Source organism: Amblyomma americanum, unplaced genomic scaffold (assembly GCF_052857255.1).
Source record: "Amblyomma americanum isolate KBUSLIRL-KWMA unplaced genomic scaffold, ASM5285725v1 scaffold_195, whole genome shotgun sequence".
Taxonomy (NCBI): domain Eukaryota; kingdom Metazoa; phylum Arthropoda; class Arachnida; order Ixodida; family Ixodidae; genus Amblyomma; species Amblyomma americanum.
The window spans coordinates 102,187-113,013 of NW_027526667.1; positions in this window are offsets into that span (position 1 = coordinate 102,187).

The window sequence follows — 10,827 nt, forward strand, 5'->3', positions numbered from 1 at the left end:
TGGGTGTGGGGTGCCATACTTGGAGGCCACTATCATGTTGAGCGCGGTCAAATTTAGGGGCAGCTGGACCAGATATGGAGGTATCTATGTTATCATGGTTTTTTCAAACCAACATGACGCCAATGTTGATAGGTGTCGTGAAAAACAAGATCAGTCAAGACTCTTTGTCAGTGTTCGTGAGCGTATGGGTGCTTTTGCACAAATGACCTTTGAGGTCGTAGTGTAGGAGCTCGATACCAAAACAACTGAGAAGGAAGCGGTAACCTGCTGAAATTTTAAGCAATTCAGACGTGGATACGCGTCTCAACTAAAACTCAAGATAAGCTGTTATCACTGATCCGGGATGTAAAATTTATAGTTACAAGCGTATTTCCGCAAAATCCCTGCTTACGAGTATTACAACCGAGTTTATATTGCAGGCAGAAAGCTGATTCACCTTTGGAACATCCAGATCCAGATTGAGAGCTTGACATCACAGATGAAGATGCATTATTCTGCTGCCCTGTGTCTTGCATAATTGGATCTTCAGAAAACCAAAACACCATGCTATAGCTTATATTAACATAGAAAACCTATGTGGATATGAATGACACACACCGTGGCCTCCATGGGCTTGAGTACCTTGTGAAAGCAAGTTCTCGCCAGACCGAGCATCCAAGTTCCAAGGTACACATTCTGTTGAATTCAACGGTTCTTGTCATGCGTAAAAAGAGACCATTTTACGACATGTAGCAAAACAAAAGAAAAATAATCCCATCCTATCTGGACATAATTTATTTTCAAATTATTCAGTTCGAGGCTGTATATCCAAGACATAGGCCCGTGCGTTTCACACCAGTCTAACACTTAAGCCAGGAGTACAATAAAGACGCAGTAGAGGGTCATGCACACTGAGCGTGAACAAGGCTCCGTGTGACTGCACACGTGCGGAGCACCATTGCGACCAAGCCGGTAGCAGATTCATGCAAAGGGGAAGATGACACGAAGCATCACGTCAAGGGTCTTCTCCTCGTGCGCCACTCTGCATTTATTCATGAACGGATGTGATTCAACGGCAGTCCGCAGGTTCGTGGCCACGCGGAGCAGTTTACCCGCTAAGTGAGAATGACACTGTGCTTGAGCAGAAGCCAGTCATTTTTTTTCACAAAGGTAACAAGCAGCTGACATGTGCGCGGAGTCAGTGCTATCGTGCTTCGGTGAGCCGTATCTGAAGCATACATTTTGTTTCGTTCACGCGGACTCGGCTGTTAGATTAAGGGGCGCACTGCTAAAAGTCGATTAGTTTGAACATCTTTTCCCTACTGCGCTCATCGAAACGCGTGGAGGGCAAGGCGGATGAGTCGAGCGCGGGAGGCAAGAGGCATGAGGCGCCGAGGGAACAAAAAACTTTCGTCCCATGTCAGGCGCGAGCGCATGACAGCGGCCTCAATAACAGTCTGCTGGTGGTCGACGCTTTTAGCGCAAACAGCACTGCAGACACCCCATCAGTCGAAACATGCTGCGTGAAACTTTTTATTGAGAGCGTTTCAATATTATGCGACTGAAGCAATGCGCGCCCGTGTAAGCAAAACGTGTAATACTTGGGCGCGGGATAAGCCTGTCAATATCAGGCGAGAACAAAATACAACACAGAACAGCTAAAAACTTTGCAATGTCTTGCTTCTAGGACACTTATTTTTCTTATACGAGAGGAACCTTTGTTTGTCAGGGCAGAAAATCTGGAAAACAGACAACTGCTGCATAACGAAACTTTATACTCACCGAGATCGGCGATCCTGCTGTGGCGGCTGGGGCTGTGGTCACAGTAGTCACATTGAATTCTGTCCTCGGCCATGTCGACGGTACACACCACCGTGTACTGCTTGCACTCACACTGCTGTTCATTGCAGCGGCCACGTAATATTCCGCAAATGTCTTTGTGCCTGACAGGCATCGCAAACGCATACCACATACACGCAACACGTTCACGCTGTCAAGCAGTGGGACGACAAGCAGCACTCCAGCGCCTCTGGTATCGTTCACAGAAGACACTCGGATAGCTATAAAGTTGGTCATACCTACTCGCAAGCATTATAAAACTTTTTATATTTTAAATTGCTACATTTTATACTTTACAACAGCGAAAAGATTCAGTAGCATGTTTGACCGTCATAAAAATGCCGAACTCTAAGCCACCCAAGCCGCCCGTCCCGAAGCAAGCCATTTCAATTCAATACATTTGCGCGCTATTTGAACTCAAGCTACTTTACTGATCGTCCTCGCCGAATGTGGCAACCTCGCAAAAACTTAAACGTGTACATAGATGTATACGGCGCGCACTCGATCAGATATATAGGTTAAAGTTAAAGGTATACACGAACCACGTACTTCTAACTTTAGGTTGTGACCTCTGTAAAAGAGTGTGTAAACCTTTAAACCTTGCAAAGAAGGAAAACATAAAAAACGTTCAGCCGTGCAACCTCTAAGATAAAGGTTAAACACTCATAAAAATATACATAAAGGTTACACTATTAAGAGTGTAATACGAGAACAGAACATTTGCGGTTAAAAAACTATCTAAAATCGTTCTTAAGAGTACTCGTTTAGTGGCTGAATTCCGAGCCAGCACTATCTGCATTGAAAGAAAACGGAATAACAAGCATGAGTGACGGCTTGCGCTGTTCAGACATTACGCAAACATAACGACCGGGCTGTATTATCGGTGCGCTGTTATCTTGTCCTGTTTCCCTAAGAAATTGCGTCCTCAACCTGCAACTGCCAGAGCTTTTCGAAGGAAACGATCGCTGCAGATCAAGAAATAAATGAAGTGGTTTGGAAAAAAATCCAAAGCCACGGTGACATGTGAAGTTGATTGCATTATGAAGCGCTTGGTTCTATTCCTTCCCTGAGCGACTCTATGGCTGCAGCACTTGATTTCTTTCTAACACTCCAACGTCGAGCCCTAGGTTTCGAAAGCAGCGAATGCCTACAAAAGCAGTGAAAATCTCAGCATGGTTCGTTCCTGTTACTGCGGAGATTGAACCACGCGACAATGACGAGGACGAGCGAACGTAACACGTAACCAGCGCAGCTTCTGGCTAACTTTCTTTTTCGCCCGTGTTCGTGTTTTTTCCACTTAGTTCCAACTCAAGCCAAGAAAACAGCACTCCTACACACACGGAGCTTGAAGTAATACATATGGAACGGACCACACCATTTCTCACTTTCAAATACTCCTTGTTCCCTCTGCTGCGGTCAGCTCCACGCGTACAACCACTTTTCCTACCCCTTACACAAAGAGAGCTGCATCTCTGGGGTCATTTCATACAGGGAGAAGTGTTTTGTGAAGTGGACGCCTCTGCAAATACTGCATTTAGAGGTTGCGTGTACCACTACCGCATAGTGCTGGCACCAACGTGCAACTGCCTATGCGCAGATGGCGAGTGGATGCACCTCTTTTATGTAAAGGAAAGCTGTATTGCAGTGCAAAAACACATGAAAATGTATCTGATGGCGGGCAAAAATGAGAGTACCTACCATGCATTACCTTTGTACTGATATTTTATTCTTATGTAAACATATCCAGTGACTAATTGCGGTACATAATCTGCTAAGATCTTCAATATCAGGTCTAAATGGCAGGAATCCAAGTAGCATTAGCTATTGCTTACGACCGCATTAGCAATTTTGAAAAGGAAAGCTATGACGCACGAAGGTGTGTTTCTTCGTGGGTGCGACTGTCGAGGTAGATAACGAGGTCACACTTATGACGGCTAATCAAGCTGTAGCACGTTCGAGGCTCTTTCGGGGCTTGGAAATGTTGCCCTTACGGCAAAAAGGGATCCCGTTTCGGCAAGTGTTTCTAATGTCGCTCAAATTGCTAAACCGAGATGTACGATTGTAGAAAGTCAGTCAAACGGGAGATTTTGTACTTGAACTAAGACGCCTGATGGTGGCTGTTAGCTTTTGTTAGAAAGGAGAACTGTCACTTTCTCTAACTTTCAAAGAATTGTCTGTGTGACGTCATCAAAAATTTAGTCCTCTAAATGTCTGCGAACGCTGTGGATCGTAAACAGTCACTTAAGCAATTTTGATGCCAATGCGAAGAAAAAGGACGTTGCTTTGATATTTAGTTGTTTCTGAGTGTCTTTATATGCCCAGTAGCTTGAAAAACGCTTAGTAAAAAGAAATACATTCATTTGAGAGTACTTGGGTTAGATCCCGACCGCGGCGGACGCGTTTGAGTGGAGGCGAAACGCTAAATGTGCCCGTGTGCTGTGCCATGTCAGCGCACTTTAAAGATACCTATTCCGGAGACCTCCACTATGGCACCTCTTTCTCTCTTTCTTCTTTCACTCCTACCTTCCTATCTTTCCTTACGGCGCGGATTCGGTGTCCACCGACATATGTGAGACAATTACTGCGCCATTTCCTTTCCTTCAAAACAAATCATTTTTTTTTCATTTACGACGCACATGAGCGCAACAAATATGTAGAGAGACATTCTCGACAACCAGTAGCTTTCTCCATTTTAAGTTACCATTCTGAGACTTCTTTTTTGGTGTTACGTGATGAAATCGGGCGATAATTTTAAAGGAAAAAATTCCTAAACGGAAAAAAGGAACACTGCTATAGAAGAGAAGGCGAGGTACAAGCTGATTGCTATCTAGCAAAGGTGTCATGCGTTAAAGGCGCATTATTTTGCAACAAATCAGAATAAAATATAAACAAAAAAAGCTGATGGTTTTTTGAAAGGTAATCGTAAACATATCAAGGCCTCGGTCTTAAATTTCATTTATTCTAGGTCAACAAGAGAAGAATAAAGCTGGCACAAATATTCCTAACGTTGGCCAATATTATCATTTTAAAATGTTTTCTTTATTTGTACTGTAACGCTTATATCATAGCGTAATTCTGTATCCAAGTAAACAATACCAGTTGTACTAGGTACGACAAGAGGCTATAATGGCAGACGTAAGTAGATCGCCGGTTCTGTAATGTCTTGTCCCAGCCGTTATTAACATCTAAAAGCTTGGGACATTTTATTTTGTCTCGCATAAACAAAAATTGCGTGACTTAAGTGCTGCGAACTAGTTCTGCTTATTAGTTCGCAGCCGCGAACCTTCAGGATTTTACAGATTACCTTTCAAAGAATACCACTGAGCGTTTAAGGAGGCGGAAAAAGTGTCTCAAAAACAATTTCCTTGCATGCGCGGAGCAGATGTTTTGTTTAGCGCAATTAGCGTGGAGCTGAAGATGCAAAAGTCATAATGGAAGCGGGCACGGACCAGCTAACTAAATGAACACAATAGAATACAGGCGTTCAGGAGAATGACTGCGGGTCAAGTCAAGTCTGAATGGCCAGATGTTCATTGCACAGATATGTTTATTGACCAAGTCTGGGAATATATACCTGAAACTTTAATATCGATTAATTAACTGAAGTCCTTTAAAAAGCGGTCATGATCAGTAGCCTTTCTGCCATGGTATCTCAAACAGACAAACAGAAATTTAATTGATATGAGTGAATTTATTATTTTTTTGTATTTGCTGATAGAATGGCACCACAACCTTCCTATTGTATTTAGGTTTGGTGTTCTTGACGTGAACAAAAAGGCATCTTTATAATGCAATGAATCTTTGTACCGTTTGCTCCCACCCAAAGCCGCCGGCATTCCGCTTTATCATTTCCTCGTGACGGGTCAACGGCGCTGACAAATACGCCGGATATTTTTCGGCACGATCTCCATATCGCTGTCGCTTTAATACTACTGGCAACGACTGTCTGCCTTTATCGCACCATACATCAAAACATGGCATGACTGTCTGCCTTTATCGCACCATACATCAAAACATGGCATGAGTGCCAACGACGGAAAACTCGACCAGTCAGGACAGCTCGACTATGGAAGCCCATACAACTGCCGAGCAAACCCTTCAAAAAGACTCGAATAGATCTCCTCGGCTCTTTCTCAACGTCAACATCGAGAAACAAATGGATCTTCGTATATGGCCGACTACTTGACACGCTGGGCCGAAGCAAAGGCCCTGCCTAGCGGTAAAACGGCGCAAATCACAAAATCTTTCCTCGAGAAGATCCTTTTGCGCCATGGAATCGTAGATAGAACTACAGCCACACAAGCCACCAAAAAACTACTGTCTTCCATCCGCAGACTTTCCAAGTGACTTGCGGCACGTCTAAGGAAAGATATCGGTGACATGCGTGCCATGTATATGGACGCCGAGCACAATTCCTTGGATGACCTACACACTTACGTCGTCTTTGCGCCCAACTAGGCGGTGCAGGCGACCACCCAGATGACACCGTTAAGGCTAGTCATCGGCAGAGAGGCAACCGCCCTTACAAAAGTTTCTTTACACAGTCTACAGACTGTCCATAGGCTTCTGTTTATAAAGTCTATAGACTCTCTATAAGCAAACCCTAGAGAGCAGTTTATAGGCAGTACATATCCCATAGACAGTCTGTAGAAAATTTATGGATTTATGGCCATACACTTTTAGTAGACTTTTGTCTATAGACAGTCTGCACCCTATGAATAGACCAAAATGAAACATCTATAGGGAGGCAATAAAGTATATAAGTCTACACACTGTCTATAGACCATTTTTATAAGGGCGCCACGCTCACCGATGAAGATAACATCAATGTCGCCGCCTACAATAAGCGCGCAAAAGCCCGACAAATTGCCCGCCTACTGATCAATCACCGACGACGCACAGACGCCCGACGCAACGGGGAACACAATTCCGGTGAGCGTGGGTGGGTGGGTATGCTCATTCGCTGCCGTAGACTCAGTGAAAAGATTTTGCGCCGCTATTTCAGCCCGTACAAGATTCTTCGGCGAGTCTGGGGACATGACTACGAGGTCGTCCCCGATGTAATTACAGCATCTCAGCGCCGTCGCTTATGCAGAAATGTATGTTGAGCGCCTAAAGTTTACTATGTACCCTAATGGACGTTTTGTGTTCGTAATTGTTTATGTGTTCTTCTGAATGTCTATTTTTTGCAATGGAAGCTGCTGAGATCGGAGGCCGCACGTTCAGCTGGATACGCAGCTATTTATCAGAGAGGTCGTTTTATGTCCTGACTGCGGACGGACCAACGTCCTTACACCGAAATTCGCGCGGAGTCCCTCAGGGTGGAGTGGTGAGCCCAGTTCTCTTCAACCTTGCTCTCATCAGCCTGGTCGACGTATTGCCACAATCTGCTCAGATATCGGTATATGCAGACGACATCTGTATTTGGGCATCAGGGGTGACCCGTCCTCAAGTTCGTGCAAGACTTCAAAAGGCGGCATCGATATTGACATCTTATCTCCGCTTGCAGGGCCTGAACATTTCGACCGAAAAGTGTTCACTTGTGGCGTTCACACGCAAAATAATGTCACTCTACACCATTCGCATTAATGGTGCAGCCATTCCCCATGAGAGAAGCCACAGATTCCTTGGTGTTGTCATCGACAGGAACCTCTCGTGGAGTCCACATGTCTGCGACATGAGACAGAGACTAATTGCGATTGTCCACGTCCTCTCCTTCCTCGGGGGAAAGTTCTGGGGCGCATCAATGCGCTCTATGCTGCAACTGTACCGTTCCCTATTTCTGGGCTACATGCGGTGCAGTCTTCCCATATTCAGCTCCATTAGAAAGACAAATATCAAGACTCTTCAAAGTGCAAGCGCAAGCTCTCCGTATCTGCCTAGGACTGCCTAAAAGTGCATCAACAGCAGCAACTGTTCTTGATGCCCAGGAACGTCCTGTTACTACATACATTGCTGTGGACGCCATGAGAACACATATTCGGCACCTCACACGGGTTCCCTGTCATCACCTCGCAACACTCCCAATAATTAAATGGGCCGCGTACTGCATTCGCCAAAGTCATTGAAGCTCATCTCGCATATCTTCCATCGGAGTTCACCCCTGCGTCAAGACCATGCTCACTCTTAAGGAGTCTTTATGAACCTCGGGTTAGCCTCTATATTCCTGGAATTACGAAGAAAGCCGGTGTATCACTACCCGCTCTCAAACAACTGACATTGAATCATCTGCATTCTTACCACAGTCACCACATACATGTTTACACAGATGGATCAGTTCACTCGACCAGTTCTGCTGGGTCGGAGGTGATACCGGCCAGATCCATATTCATGAAAGTGAAGACGACCTATCTAACATCCTCAAATGGTGCGGAACTCGCAGCCTTACGGGCTGCGGTAGAGTTCATCAGTCAGGAACCTCCACATGACTGGACGGTTTTCACCGACTCTAAAGCAGCCCATCAAGCCCTGCAAGCTGCGCTACGCCGCGGGTCGCAGGAACAACTTGTTGCTGAGATCCGTCTACTGTACCACGGCACCGTTTCCAAAGGTCATGACATCATTTTTCAATGGCTGCCAGGACACTGTGGTATTAACGGTAATCACCAGGCCGATACGGCTGCGCGTTCGGCTCACAACGACGGACTTCCCGTGAGGATCCCAATATCAAGACCTGACGCAGCGTGTGGGCTTCGCCCTTTGGCGCTGGAGCTCACACGTTTAGCGTGGAACACGGGAGAGTTTTGCAACCTCCGCCTCAAGGCACTGGACCCTGGACTGCGCCTTCGTCTTCCACGTAACTTAGGACGTCGCGACGCAACATTGTTATGCCGTTTATGGATCGGTGTTGCTTTTACCATCCACTATGCTTTCCGTATGGGCATGGCCGACAGTCCTGCCTGTGAAAGCTGCGGTTGTGAGGAGACCATCGCTCATCTTCTCTGTGAGTGCCCTGCATTTGAGAGTGCAAGACATACACTGTGTTGTGCCCTGGACCGCCTCGATCCTCGCCCATTAACAGAGCAAAAGATCCTCGGTCTGTGGCCACAGCCGTCGACTGCCCTCAAGGCATACAAGGCACTCTTTGCCTACTTGAGAGCGACTAGATTGAGTGACAAATTGTGACAGCGTTGTGGATGTGTGTGTGGGTGTTATGCCTTTTTCCCCTTCTATCTTCCTCCTTTTAGCCCCCTAATCCCTCTTCCCCAGTGCAGGGTAGCCAACGCCGAAACCCCTTTCTGGTTAACATCCCTGTATTTCCCTCCTCCTATCTATCTATCTATCTATCTATCTATCTATCTATCTATCTATCTATCTATCTATCTATCTATCTATCTATCTATCTATCTATCTATCTATCTATCTATCTATCTATCTATCTATCTATCTATCTATCTATCTATCTATCTATCTATCTATCTATCTATCTATCTATCTATCTATCTATCTATCTATCTATCTATCTATCTATCTATCTATCTATCTATCTATCTATCTATCTATCTATCTATCTATCTATCTATCTATCTATCTATCTATCTATCTATCTATCTATCTATCTATCTATCTATCTATCTATCTATCTATCTATCTATCTATCTATCTATCTATCTATCTATCTATCTATCTATCTATCTATCTATCTATCTATCTATCTATCTATCTATCTATCTATCTATCTATCTATCTATCTATCTATCTATCTATCTATCTATCTATCTATCTATCTATCTATCTATCTATCTATCTATCTATCTATCTATCTATCTATCTATCTATCTATCTATCTATCTATCTATCTATCTATCTATCTATCTATCTATCTATCTATCTATCTATCTATCTATCTATCTATCTATCTATCTATCTATCTATCTATCTATCTATCTATCTATCTATCTATCTATCTATCTATCTATCTATCTATCTATCTATCTATCTATCTATCTATCTATCTATCTATCTATCTATCTATCTATCTATCTATCTATCTATCTATCTATCTATCTATCTATCTATCTATCTATCTATCTATCTATCTATCTATCTATCTATCTATCTATCTATCTATCTATCTATCTATCTATCTATCTATCTATCTATCTATCTATCTATCTATCTATCTATCTATCTATCTATCTATCTATCTATCTATCTATCTATCTATCTATCTATCTATCTATCTATCTATCTATCTATCTATCTATCTATCTATCTATCTATCTATCTATCTATCTATCTATCTATCTATCTATCTATCTATCTATCTATCTATCTATCTATCTATCTATCTATCTATCTATCTATCTATCTATCTATCTATCTATCTATCTATCTATCTATCTATCTATCTATCTATCTATCTATCTATCTATCTATCTATCTATCTATCTATCTATCTATCTATCTATCTATCTATCTATCTATCTATCTATCTATCTATCTATCTATCTATCTATCTATCTATCTATCTATCTATCTATCTATCTATCTATCTATCTATCTATCTATCTATCTATCTATCTATCTATCTATCTATCTATCTATCTATCTATCTATCTATCTATCTATCTATCTATCCATCCATCCATCCATCTATCCATCCATCCATCCATCCATCCATCCATCCATCCATCCATCCATCCATCCATCCATCCATCCATCCATCCATCCATCCATCCATCCATCCATCCATCTATCTATCTATCTATCTATCTATCTATCTATCTATCTATCTATCTATCTATCTATCTATCTATCTATCTATCTATCTATCTATCTATCTATCTATCTATCTATCTATCTATCTATCTATCTATCTATCTATCTATCTATCTATCTATCTATCTATCTATCTATCTATCTATCTATCTATCTATCTATCTATCTATCTATCTATCTATCTATCTATCTATCTATCTATCTATCTATCTATCTATCTATCTATCTATCTATCTATCTATCTATCTATCTATCTATCTGTTTTTCGCATCCCTTTTTTTCGCTCCA